Source organism: Macrobrachium nipponense, chromosome 9 (genome assembly GCF_015104395.2).
Source record: "Macrobrachium nipponense isolate FS-2020 chromosome 9, ASM1510439v2, whole genome shotgun sequence".
Classification (NCBI taxonomy): Eukaryota; Metazoa; Arthropoda; class Malacostraca; order Decapoda; family Palaemonidae; genus Macrobrachium; species Macrobrachium nipponense.
Window position 1 is genome coordinate 90,519,946 of NC_061110.1, and position 14,498 is coordinate 90,534,443.

At 35.7% G+C, this 14,498-nt stretch overlaps 1 protein-coding gene across 15 annotated transcripts in view; it reads right to left on the reverse strand.

Moving 5' to 3' along the window:
- Positions 1 to 14,498, reverse strand: part of LOC135218380 (octopamine receptor beta-2R-like) — a 622,548-nt gene that overhangs the window by 8,881 nt on the left and 599,169 nt on the right. For 13 of the 15 annotated variants that reach the window (XM_064254659.1, XM_064254654.1, XM_064254660.1 and 10 more), the window contains one exon: positions 10,213 to 10,344. The exons of the other annotated variants lie outside the window; for them this stretch is intronic. The gene's annotated coding sequence lies outside the window, so the exon portion shown is untranslated. The remainder of the gene's footprint in view (positions 1 to 10,212; positions 10,345 to 14,498) is intronic. 15 annotated transcript variants of the gene reach the window in all.

The window sequence follows — 14,498 nt, forward strand, 5'->3', positions numbered from 1 at the left end:
CAACATGTTTGTGGTATGCATGCATTAAGTTTTCAACATGTTTGTGGTATGCATGCAATAAGTTTCCAACATGTTTGTGGTATACATACAATAAGTTTTCAACATGTTTGTGGTATGCATGCGATAAATTTCCAACATGTTTGTGGCAAGCATGCAAGAAGTTTTCAACATGTTTGTGGTATGCATGCAATAAGTTTCCAACATGTTTGTGGTATGCATACAATAAGTTTTCAATATCTTTGTGGCATGTATGCTATAAGTTTTCAACATGTTTGTGGTATGTATGCTATAAGTTTTCAACATGTTCGTGGTATGCATGCGACAAGTTTTCGACATGTTTGAGACTTAAAACTGCATGGCAATCACCTATGGATTTGCGCTGGATTCTTCTTTTTCTAATTATTTCTCTACAATGATATTAAAACATTTCTCATCTTACTTTAATAATTTACTAAAATTGTTATCTATTCATTTAACAATTTGTTATTCTGTTTTTCTTTCCTAATGACAGATCTCTTCCATCTGTCCTTCTCTCACTTCTTGCAAATGAAAACCTTATTCTTTGGAAGCCGAGGATCAAGTTCAATGACCATTTTGGGCTGGTTGCTCTTTTGAATAACAACAACAACAACAATAATAATAATAATAATAATAATAATAATAATAATAATAATAATAATAATAATAATAATTATAAAAGAAAGGCTGCATAGAAAAGATATCAGCACTGATTTTTTTTATTACTTTAGCCTAGTGTTCCAAAATTAAAATAAAACCATTATAACATTTCAAGAGTTTTTTTCCTTCATTTACTGCAGAATTAATTGGAAACATTTTAGCTGGCATCCATGAAGTAAACGTCACATGATCAAACACATTTTTCGATTTTATTTCTAGGTTAGGTAAATCATGGTTACTCTGGCTATATTTTATCAAACAGTAAGTTGCTTGTCAAGTGGTACTAAGAATTTAGAAATCGATTCAAAAAACCTTTTCAAAGTATACTTATATTTTTTATTCACCGAATAACTCGCTTGGAACATAATAATGATATAAAATAAAACCAATTGCAAGTCTAATTTTTCTTTCTTTTTTATCTAAATTTCCTATTCACTTTCTCCTCTTGATTTCCTCAAAATTATGCAGGAAGATTCATTAACATAAACAAACGTAAAACTAAAATATTCTACCATAAAATTATCAAGCAAAGAAAGAATACTTTAGATAACTGCTGCCATGAAACTGCTAACCTTCATTGCAAGCCCATAAATCAAGACAAGATTCTTGCATGCAATCTGCCAGCCACCGGAGACAGGGGATCTGATTAGATTAATTGCCGTTATCTGCAGACTAATTCCCTCGACGGATTTGTTCCATCTATCGAAAAATATTAACCGTCAGCTTTGTGCTTCCCCCTTTGCCGACAACCGCCCCCCCCCCCCCCCCCCAGCCATTGGCACCCATTACCAGCTGGCATTATGAACCACATGATCTGACGTTACTCTCATTCATTGCCATGTGCAAATTTTTACTTGACGTTGGTGATATTATATCAAATATTTGCGAATGACTCTCTTGGTTTTATATCTGAGGCCTTCAAGCTGGTAGAACCTTATTTTCACTAAATGGTTTTTCTAATGCTGGTGAAATACCGCTACAAAGGCTTTGTGTATTCCAAAACGTTTTCTACATTTTGGCCTCATCTGTTTTAAGTACACTACTGCCCTTCACATAGCCTGGTATTTGGGTGAAACTAGCTCCTGTCTGTGTCCATACACAATATTTTCAGGGACTGTTTGCTAAGATGGGAGAGAAAATTCCCAAAAACGTAGTAATGTCCTAAATATAGTTCATTCCGTTTCATATAAAGCCATTCATTCCTCATATATTCATTCTTCTGCAAAGTGAGACTGTTATTTGCTTTCGTTTTTTTTAACTATCATGGAACCACTACAGAACTGATGAAAGATTTCGGAATTGTGTTTTGCAACAGAGAAAAGTTGAATGTATATGTGACGAGGAGCAAAATTATTAGGATAAATGGCAGTCAAGAAGATGAAACAATGAACATTATATATACGGATATGTATGCCTACTCCCAGTGAAGCAACTTGTAACTGGCAAAGTTATAATATCTGTCGACCAATATGTAAGTGGGTAAGACTTAGTGACCAACGAGCACGCATCATTAGCGGGGCACAATTCGGGCAGCAAGCCAGCTTGATTTACATGATACCTGGGTACTTTCAGCGCTGACACCTACGAGGTCATTCAGCGCTGAAAGGGAAACTGAAAATGAAGAAGACTTTTAAAGGCGTTAACAAGAGAAAGACCTCGAAGCAGTTGCTCGACGAAAGAATTGTTAGGAGAGTGTTAGAGGAAAGTAAGATGGAGGGAGGATAATATGAACAGAGGTAACGCAAAAGGAATGAAAGGGGTTACAGCTAGGGGTCGAAGGGATGCTGCAAGAACTTTAAGTAATAATGCCTACAGTGTACCTCGTGCTGTAGGCTAATGGTATTACCCTCTAAGGTGCTTTCCACCTCTATATATATATATATATATATATATATATATTATATATATATGTGTGTGTGTGTGTGTGTGTGTGTGTGTGTGTGTGTGTGTGTGTGAATTAAAATGGAAGTAATCACACATCTGCCAGTATTTCCGCTCTATTTTTTTTCCGAGATGGTCATGGTAAATTTACGCACATAGCAATTAATGTTGTGTAATGAAGATATACGACTGTTATTTCGAAGCATATTTTTTTCCTCGGGCTTCCTAATTTATGCGGCTCTTGACGTAACCGTGAGGTTTTCACCGAAACAAAACACAAGTTTGAAAATGTGTGACAGGTGTTTTACCTAAGCACCTCTTAACCTCTGCTTACGTCTCTCGAGTGAGTTTTTTAGAGTGCTCCTGCTGACCTCCCAAAGACAAGTCATGAAGTGTCAGGTTGCTAAGAATCTTCCACAATTTACTCACAGCATTTGAAATGACAATCAGTCATACCTTTTCTTGAGTGACGCTTGATCTTCAAGTTTTAGTTCTTGGGTATCCACTTTCTGTGTAAGTCGTTCTGTTATCTGCTTCATTGCTTAAACCTCAACTTCCGCGCGAACCAGCCTTTCTTTTGATCTCTTCACTGATTAAAATGACAACCGAATAAGCCTCTCTTGCCTTTCAAGCTTTCCCATGCTCACCTTCAGTGTTGTAAAACATTTATTTCGCGACTTCTTCAGATAAAACCAAACACTTCACGAAAAGTTTTTAAATACAACAAACAGAAACAACGTTTATCATCTCATGCTACATGGCCCCGATCTTGTTGCCAATTACTCTCACGAAAAAAAAAAAAGTAATTGGGAAAAAAATATGATAAATGAAGGAGATAAAAATGTCGTTACTACACTATCCCTCCCATCCCACCCCCCTATCTCTCTCCCCTCTCTCAGGTGATGCCATACCTACGTACTCCTCAAACAAACGCTGTTTTGAAAATTCAGGATGCTGATAAGGCCGAGGTAGTTGGCAATGATGTAAGGCCGTTCTAGCCCCACCTCCCCGGCACGAAAAATCGCTCCATCCGAGGAGCCGACGTAGCCAAACCTTTTCGGAACTCGTTAGCGTCTATTAACTTCGTCAGGAGGAGGAGGAAGAGGAGGAGGAGGGGAATCCTCGTAACGCTCTCCTACGTCTTCGCAGTGGATGCTTTCACGATAGGGCAATCTTTTTTGCTAACTTCCTCATCAGCCACGTAGAAAAGAAGGAAAAAGCAGGAAGAAGGAAAGGAAAAAAAAAAAAAAAAAAAAAAAAAAGTTATTTGACAGCGGCCACATCTGAAGATCCTCATAGCTAGATAATATAGTGAGTGAAGCAAAGTGGGTCGGGTTGAAGTACTCCGTCATAAATAATGTTTAATATGTCATGATCAACCTAGGCTGCCGTGAGAGAGAGAGAGAGAGAGAGAGAGAGAGAGAGAGAGAGAGAGAGAGAGAGAGAGAGAGAGAGAGAGCGTAGCAATGTGAAAATGGCCCCCCAAAAAACACCACAGCGAAAAGAAGTGTCTCAATGAATCAATATGAAAAAAAACCTTAGTTATGAAATGTATACTCAAGTGCAATCATGCTGATATATTAGAGTATATAATTGTGTACGATGCACAGAGCAATTACTATTTGCGTGCCAGCTTCAGGGTAGCCAAACAGTTACAGAAGTATTTGTTTGTTTTTTGTTTGTCTTTAATAGTAACTAGTACCTCAATCATGCCTTATTTTCTCCTTACAACTCTCCTTCGATAACCTATAATCAACCCCCGTCTTTCGAGTGTGTTTCTGATTCAAAGCTTTGCAACGCTAAATACTACCGTCAACTTGGCAATTATTAGCACTAATGCTTGATACTTGAAGGTGGTAAGATCTATCATGAGCCACAGCAACTGAAATACACAGCTACTCTCACTCTCTCGCATAAATGTCAAAATTGAACGGCTTCAATTGGCAGCTATACGAACTTAAGATAATCTGGTCATGTATAACAGTAAACTAATATAACGCAAGATATGATTTTGCATCTAGTGAGTCAATCATCGACAATGCTTTTGCGGAATATAAAGCCCATTTGTAGCTTAGAAACAAGTCGGTGTGGAGATTGGTTCCTTTAAGAATCTATATAATGACGAAGTGTCCTTTTGCACGGTCGCTTTCGCCCAAGGATATATTAGGAAGCTTTCGTTCTCCCATCTTAACCTGACAACCAGATTATGATATAACCAGACATTTCCGTGTCTTAAGAAAACGTATAAGAAAGCAAAATTTCTCTCATTGCCTAATATATTTATTAATGTATTTATTTGCTATTTTGTCTATTTTGCTAATAATTGACCTCTCTCTGTATATCTCTTTACCTTCTGTTACTTCTTGCGAATGAACACAATGTTCTTTGGAAGCTTGAATTTCAAGTCAGTGGCAACTTTTTGTTGAGCTCGTTCCATACGAAAGGGTCCACCCTCTGAATAATAATAATGACCCGAGATACACACTTAGGCAGAATGAAGGATGACACAAAAGTGAATAAATGAATGGAACCAGGACAGATGAATGGCAGTAGCACAAATCCACTCAGCAGGAGCAAAATACACCTCTACAAAAAAGTGTAGAATTCGTCTTTCAATGACCCACAACAGACCCTCGGTGCCGAAATCTTTTTTCCAAGCTTCTTCAACGGGTCGTGGCTGCGCCAAGATCGCATCCGTGTGAAGAGACGAGGGTTTGTATCCCCGCAGGAACAACGAACTCCGCTCTCCTTTAAATCACCTTTGTTCGCGTTTATATTAGGAAAGTATTTTTCTGGAAGAGCTCCCTACCATCATTATGTGCTCATTTTTAATGTTTTACATTTACTCTTTTTTTCTTTTTAGTTATAACTTAGTCCTTCAGTTACTTTGCCAAATTTATAAGTAATTTATAATGTTTACATTTACTCGCGTATTTTTTCTATTTATAATCTAGCCCTTTAGTTACTTTGCCAAATTTATACATAGTTTATAATGTTTTACATTCACTTGCATTTTTTTTAGCTACAATTTATCCCTTCAGCTACTTTGCCAAATTTATACGTAATTTACGTAACTTACAAAAGACTTTATAACTCTGCCTATGTGCACTATCATTCCTTAACTTCAGTTTTTGACGAACGCAAACAGGATCTTTGTAATCAACTGCTACAGAAACTAGAGAGAAAACGATGAACTTTTGAAGGCGGACATTGCGCCCAACACGGAGATGTCCTGACGTACGAACGCCCTTCAATTTCGCTACGCGTTTGGTAAAACCAGATTAAAAGCCAAACCAAGAATAATGACCGTCAGGTAAACGGAAAAAAGAAGAGTGACATTAAACATCCGGCGTTAATTTACAACGACACATTCCGGGTCATATAATCGGAAAAAAAAAAAAATCCAAAACAAAATGCGACCCCAGGTTAAAGTCATTGAAAAAAAAAACACCTTTCCCAAGTACTCTAATTTCGTCTGTGGTAAGTCTGTGCAATGATGCAGTTCCATCTGCTCTCTTCAAGATAAACCACTGAGCCATTTTTTAGCCAACTTCTTTCGGTGAGAACAATAAAGAAAACCAAACTCCTCCAAAGTCTGTCTCATATATAGGAAAGAATAAAAGACAAGGAGTTGGCAGCTCGCTGAGAGAGAGAGAGAGAGAGAGAGAGAGAGAGAGAGAGAGAGAGAGAGAGAGAGAGAGACTTGTACAGATATTATCTCACCCCTTCCTCGGTATAATACAATTAATTGAGTGAGTGTTAAGGCCTGGGTAGGGGGCTTCAGTCAATGCTCTCAGCAGCAGTTAAGAGATAATTTTAAAACGAGTCACACTTGTGGGTCTTGTGAAAGACTCTTCGAAAAAGTCTTCGTGAGTGCGAGAAGGGACTAACTACCGGAACGAGATTTTTACGTAACCTGAGTTACGCAATACCATTCATAGTATAATAACCGCGGCATATGGAGCACAACCCAGATCTACTCTTTTCTCTCTTTTAAGCGTTCGTATTATTAATATAAATCGCTGCATTATTACAGCTGTATAAGATTTACATTCGTATTCACACGTATTAATATACAATTATCCCATAACGGCAGAAGTTTTCAATATTCATAACAAGGTCTTTTCAAGGTCATGATATATATTTTTCCGCTTTGACCTGGTGTCTTTTTTTATTCATCACTTTCGAATCATAATAATGTTGAATTTCTAATTTTATCGTGTAACGCCAATTGCAAATATACATACACCACACACACACACACACACACACACACACACACACACGCACACATATATATATATAATAATATATATACAGTATATATATATATATATATATATATATATATATTATACACCTTTTTTTTGTGGCTGTTATTCAGGAATGGAGATATTTATCCCAAGAAAATTTCAAAATATTCCAAAGTTACAGCTCCGCCATCATTTATAGCATATGTGTTTTTATTTGGAATGTACAAAATCGGAAGAGTTTTCAAGGTCAAATTTAAAAAATTCGTTTTAAGAAACCTTAAAGTCAGAAAATGGTCGATTCTCAACGAAAACTCGTAGTATTAGGTGAGAAACTTTCTTCTTCTGAAGAATGTATTATTATTTTCAATGACACAAGTGTTTCCTCAAGGTTAGGAACTATCTCCTTCCCTTTTTCACGAAATCAACCGGTATATATTCAACTTTACTCTTCAGTTCCCTGTAATGACTAAACTTTATTTGCACAACGGTGCTAACTATGTAGTCTCGGCCTTTTCTCTCTCCCTCTCGAGCAAAATAGAATACAAGAAGAATTACTATCATAATCTTCAGTCAAGTACTCATCTATACTTCTATAAAACTTTTAAGTACAAAAAATTTAAGATTTCTCACTATAATTTCCATCAAAATTTAAATGTGAGGATCGTTTTGGTTCAATAAGATTATCAATATTCTAATTATAAAGACAATATATATATATATATATACATATATATATATATAAATATATCAATATATATATATATATATATATATATATATATATATATATATGTATATACATTATACATACATATACACACATACATATGTACACACACACACACACACACACACACACACACACACACATATATATATATATATATTATATATTATAATAATATATATATATATAATATATCTCTATATATATATATATATATATATATACTATATATATATATATATATGATATTAATATATATATAATACTATAATATATAGTATTAATATATATATATATATATATGATAATACTTATTCAAAATGATTGTCATTACATCGACTGTGCAGGAGTCTATAAAAGTCTATTATATTTGTCCAGATCTATATTTATTCCAATCTAAAGTCACTTAGAAATGCAAATCAGATCAAAACCACAATAAACCGCTCTGGCAAGAGCATCCATCTCACCATCGTATCTGATAGATTAAGAATTAAAAAAAAAAATAAACTGTCGTAGAATTAATCTTTGAATCACAACTTCTTCCTTCTCTCAGCAAAGTTTCTTCACGAGACGAAATTTCAGTCTCCTTTGAATAATGACTTTGATTATTATCACCATCTCTGGGGGCTGCGTCTCTCCTCAGTTCTCCGCTCCGGTCACAACCCACCTAATTTCTGTGGCCTAAATTCTTCCTTTTATTTAATTTTTTTTTTTAAGACTTGTTTTTATTCTGACAATGCCACATATGTTAAACATTAATATTCCCCTCTCCATCTCACTCCCACGGTCCTCCTAACCTCTACCCAACCGCACTCCCCCAAATCCCCCACCCCTTAGCAACACTCTCCCGTACTTTTCTCGTTCTGACTTCTCCCTTCCCTCTGTCAGGTCGTGTAGCGTCCCCCTCTCCCCCTCCCCCTTCCCCCTCAAAAGGACCATATAAGAACTGGCATATCGTCGTCTAACTATAGTTCCATTCGCTTGTCATTCATATTTCTTTTTAATTTTGTTCTTTTTACTATTAATTTCTTCTTATTAATATTTTCTTTTAATTTCAAGGATTCCAGTTTCCTCCTCCTCCTCCTCCCTTCTTCGTACCTTGTCCCCTCCTCTTCCTCCTCCCTCTATTCTGCCTTCCTTTCCTCGTACCTTGAACTGTCCCCTTAGCGTTGTTCACTTCGTCACTGTCTGTCCAACAGCAGCGGTCACCTTTGACAGAGTAAACGAGCATTTCCCTTCTCTCGAGGCTTTGCAGCTTTGAGCTTCGTTGCCGTGGGCTTCATTAGCTTATTCAAAGCACCGCTCTTCTCTTCCCTTGATTATTCAACTTCACCAACCCCCCCTCACACACACACACACACACAATACTTTCTATCTGGAATTTTTCGCTTTTCGTTTCAATCTGCTTTTGTCATTTCATTTCCTTGCAGTTTCTTTTAAATCTTCAGTCAAGGTGCGTTCTCTCTCTCTCTCTCTCTCTCTCTCTCTCTCTCTCTCTCTCTCCTTCTTTTGCTTTCAGAGTCCATCAAATTCAGACTACGTCCTTCATTCCGTTCCCTTCCTTTTAATGTTTCACATTCTTGAAACTTCCTTTCTCACGTCTATCTAAGTCGTATTCTCTCCCGTTAACTTTTGCACGTTATTCACTTTTTCTACCTCCTACGTCAATCCTTCATTCTTTTTTCTCTGCTTCATGTATACCTTAACAATCTTTTCTTCCTCGCTTTTAATTCTTCTCAGGATTTCCGTTATTCATTCATTTATTTTGTTCTTGCTCTCCTTCACCTACAGATGACAAAACTTCCAACTGGAATCAGAATGAGATACATAACTTATTCTGAAGTCCAGTGAGAAGAAAACTCTAATTCTTTAAGAAAGGTGCCAAGAGCAACCTCATTAACCACATAAGAATTAGGAGAGTATCTAAAAGCTTTAGAATTTACCACTACGAAGAACACGGAAGGTGTGAGTACTGTTAAATATAAACATACAAATATAGCTAATCACATTGAGAAAAGGACCTTCAGCTGATTAAATTAGCTTGGAAGGAATCATTATAAATAAAAAAATAACAATCTTCATATCATTACAATGGAATGTTACTTTCTCACACTATTCTCCGTATTTCACTGAAGAAGAGTAATGCGGTTTTTTTTATTGTTTATTTTATTTTAGCATGGATACTTCCTTTGTACAGACAACCCAACTGCTTGCAAAGCATTCCAATAACAAATATGCGTCCCATTTTGGTCATGATCCGGGGGAATTTTGTTTTCACACAATAACTTCGACAGTATAGAATTACAACAGTGATATCAGGTGAAATACGCCACATTTTTTGAACCCCAATAAAAAAGAAATTAAAGACAAATTTTGGAAGTGAATAGACTATTTTTGCCGTTTCATTCTCAAAATTCGGATTCAGTGATAAAGGAATCCATAAATATTAGGGAGAACAAAAGATAGGTAATTGCGTGTGGTCATTAGATTTAAATATGTGGTGTATGTGATTAGTAAATTATATATATATATATATATATATATATAATATATATATATATATATATATATATATATATATATATATACAGAGAGAGAGAGAGAGAGACGAGAGAGAGAGAGAGAGAGAGAGAGAGAGAGAGAATTGTACACATAAACTTGACGTAATCTAACCTGCTATCCAACCCCGAATAGGGATAAAGCTGGGAGGAAGAAGAAGAATCTATCTTGCTAATTAAAGTGTGGTTTCTCGCCCGTTTTGGAATTCTGGTCCAATTTAGTATTCCATGACAGCCTCACGCGTACCTAGGAATAGAGTCTATAATTAACATAGCTCTTATCTACACAGTAATCTGTGTAGGGTAGAGTCTCAAGGCAAATGATCTTCCTCATGCAATGTATCTGTGCAATATTAAATAAATTTGAAAGATTGAAATGGGTAAAAGAGCGCAAAACTACAAAGGTAAATATAAGGCTGAGTTAATAAAACTTCCAAATGGGTTAAAATCCATTCAAGGATTTAGCTAATGCAAGTTAAAATTCACGACAAGTCATTGCTGAAGACGATGTAAACTCTTCATTAAAAAAAATATATATTTTTGAATTCTTAGAGTATTCTATGGAAAAATCTCCAAATCAGTTCATAGCTAGAGGCATGATATTTGGATCCGACAAGGATAGCCTCTATATCCTTAAATAGAAATGCACATATTTCTAATAAATGAAAAAATGAATTGCTTATTCCTCCTGGCCTGTGTTATTTTTGGCGATGCGGGTTATATCACAGCAAAGGTTCTCGAACTTAAAGCTTAGTCACAGTACGCCCTAGTATGATGTGTCATAGCAAATTTGGACCTTTCCCCTTGTGTCAACTTATATTTTTAATCGTCTGAAGTCAGCCCACGTTACCCAGTTTATTTTCTCTTATGACATTTTTTTTTTTATATCTCAGGCCAATATTTATAATCACAATAATCTGCAATGAGAGAGAGAGAGAGAGAGAGAGAGAGAGAGAGAGAGAGAGAGAGAGAGAGAGAGAGAGAGAGAATTCTACTTTAACACTGCAAAAAAAAAGGAAAGTAAAACCAATGCTACTAATCTAGTTAAACTGCGAGTTATGGGTAAAAGAACACAGCTTTTATATAAAATGAAAAACCGCTTGTTTTAATTTATATATTCCGAGAAAATGGCAATAATTCAGGGCCCTAAATTACAACGGGACTTTATCTTTAAAAAACTGGACCTTATTACCCTATAAATAAAACGATTATTTCCACAAAGCTTTCATTTTTTTGGGAAGGAAAGATACGAGATCTTACTTAAAACTTTATGATGGAAATCCAATGGTTTCGAAAAAGTACCGGCGGTGACCATACAAGCTATCATTTCCTTTCTGGGTTATCAAATGAATTGTAAAACCAAGACCCCCTCCCCCTCTTTTGTTTTAAGAGGCACGGGCATTAAAAAATCCCACATGTTTCATCTTTCTTTTCGTTTTAACGAATCAAAAACACCTTCATATTTTGTCCATATTTTATCGTCGTGTATGATAAACATAAGATGATGATCATTTAAGGTTGAACATAACAAGGCAAGTCCGTCCGTCTGTGTCTGTATCTGTTACCTTTGCTATAAAAACGAGAGATGCGCCTCTTACCTTCCCAAATTCAAAGGATAATTCTTCCTCCTTTTCTACTTCTCAAGTCTGTCAGTCTGTCTGACGCCTGAGAAGTATATTTTTAAGTAGATCATCCCCCCCCCCCCCAAGACAGGGTTAAGCATTCTTGATTACATAAATCAAATTTATGTTCATCTCTCTCTCTCTCTCTCTCTCTCTCTCTCTCTCTCTCTCTCTCTCTCTCTCTCTCATTTAACTTCACTATCTGTCATACCGCATGCCTCTCTGGCGATGAAATCTGACTTAGCTTTTGATACAGATTTAGATTCCCCCCCATCCCCCCCCACCCCCACCAAAAAAGCCCAATCGCTCTCCTGCTTTATCCTTTCTTTCTTTTCTTCACACATGCAAGATGTAAGGTAAGTTTTACTATTAAGACAACACAACAAGTGTCTCTCTATCTCTCTCTCTCCCTCTCATATATATATATATATATATATATATATATATATCATATATATATATATATATATATAATATATATAGAGGGTGTAACAAGTTTATGCAAATATTTTGGGGAGTTAAAGAAAAAGTAATGTTGAGCAGAAAATTTTTTAATAATCATATGCATTATATATATATATATATATATATATATATATATATAGATATATATTTGTGTGTGTGTGTGTGTGTACATAGTGTGCGTGTCTTCGTGCGCAGGAGTGCGTATCCCTGTCTGCACCGATATATTTCTGCGTAAATACTGCCACAGCAGCAGAAGTACAGTCTCTGCAAGGTTGAGCAACATTGGGTCTGGTCGTAGTACTTGGACAGATGGCATGAAACAAATGCAAAAAGCTTTTGGCATCGGCAAGTAAAGGGGCCGTCGCCATCAATGGTGGTGCCCGGTACTAGACGCTTCGTCAAAAAAAAAAAAAAAAAAAAATCTTGCGTAAGTATGGAAGAGTATAACAATTTATGAACCATTTATGTATGTATGTATATACTATATACACACACATATATATATATATTATATATATATATATATATACTACATATATAAATATATATATATATATATATATATATATATACATAATGTAGATATATATAAACGTTAATTCAAAATTACTAAGCGTCCCACCGTCAGCCGAGAAAGTTAAAGCGTTATTTCGAGGAAAATAAATATAGTTGCCCTGTCTTCACCTGCAAATGGTCCTTGAAAGCGGCTACAATGCCGGCTTTTCTTTCCTCTTGCATCTTGATAGATAAATAATCTTCCACGCTCCATAAAAACCCCTCTCTCTGTTCTCATTGAAGGGCAAGCTAGTCCTTTTCCCACTTCCTGTTGCTTGTAAATTTTAGTAATTTGTCACACTTTGTTTTCTGCCTGTCATGTCTACGTAGAACGATGTATCCTGCAGACAGCAGCCCATAAAATCTGTGTATTTTCACTGTTATTTGACAATTATATTGTTTGTTTGTTTGTATGGTGCTTTTACGTTGCATGGAACCAGCGGTTATTCAGCAACGGGACCAACGGCTTTTACATGACTTCCGAACCACGCCGAGAGTGAACTTCTATCACCAGAAATACACATCTCTCACTCCTCAATGGAATGGCCGAGAATCGAACCCGCGACCACCGAGGTGGGACGCTTATACCATACCAACCACGCCGCCGAGGCGCTCTTTGACAATTATATTTCCTGTTCTCTGTAGTTTTATTCATTCTTCAAGCCTGCATCAGCATTTTTTTCGAGGGTATTGTATTATCTGACTTGTTTCGTCAGATTCGTCTATTACAACATTTTCAAGAGCGAACTCTAACTTCTGATAATTCAAAAGGAATATTAAGTATATTCGCATAGCTTATCTCCATTGGACATTTTCTTTAAATCTTTGTCGAGATTCTCCTAACACGACCTCTCCCATATTCTGGTCTCTGATACACACAATTTCTCCTCCTGATTACTGGGCGTTTTGCAATTTTTCACAGATTCTTCCTTTAAATTACTGCTCACGAATATATGTGTCACGACTTCGAAATGAAACAAGACTTTGAAGTCGGGTTCTTTTTGCCCTTCCTTCGAATTTTACAAACCTTGGCTTTGAGCTGTTTTTCTTTCGGCATGACTGAACCGGAGGCAACCGTCTGTATAATGCCAGTTCCGTCAGTCATTGTAAACAGTTTATTGTCAAAAGAACTGTTTAGCCTGATGAATTTTGTTCACAGAACTATTTAGATCTGATGGAGTTTGTACACAGAAAAAAAAGACTAAAGGAGACTCCGACCATTTGACAAGCACAATACCAGAGGAGAGAATATGTATAAATATATATATATATATATATATATATATATATATATATATATATATATATATATTATATATATAAAAGGGCCAAATACAGTTGGAAAGGAGGCTATCAGTTAAGACAGCTTAAACGTTGGGCTTTCTTCTTAGGGTTTCGCTTACAGCTGAAGACAATAACGACATCTGTTTTGCAGACTTTTAAATTACATCATACTTTCAATGTGGTTTTTTTTTTAAAAAGTCTTCATGTGATTTTTCCAAAAATCTTACACTACAATTATCAAACTCCGAATGCCAAACATTTAAGAGTAGCTTTTTAAACTTCATATGTTTTATAGGATAAGGATATCTGTTTTCAAGATTTAAAACATAAATTTCAATTTAGTGTCGTCAGAAATCTTCAAGTATTTTTTCCTAAACCACATAAAAAGTATATATACTTCTGTATAATTACACAACTTCGAATGCAAAATTATATTAAAATCTAACTTTTCAATCTAATTTTTTTCTCATGATAA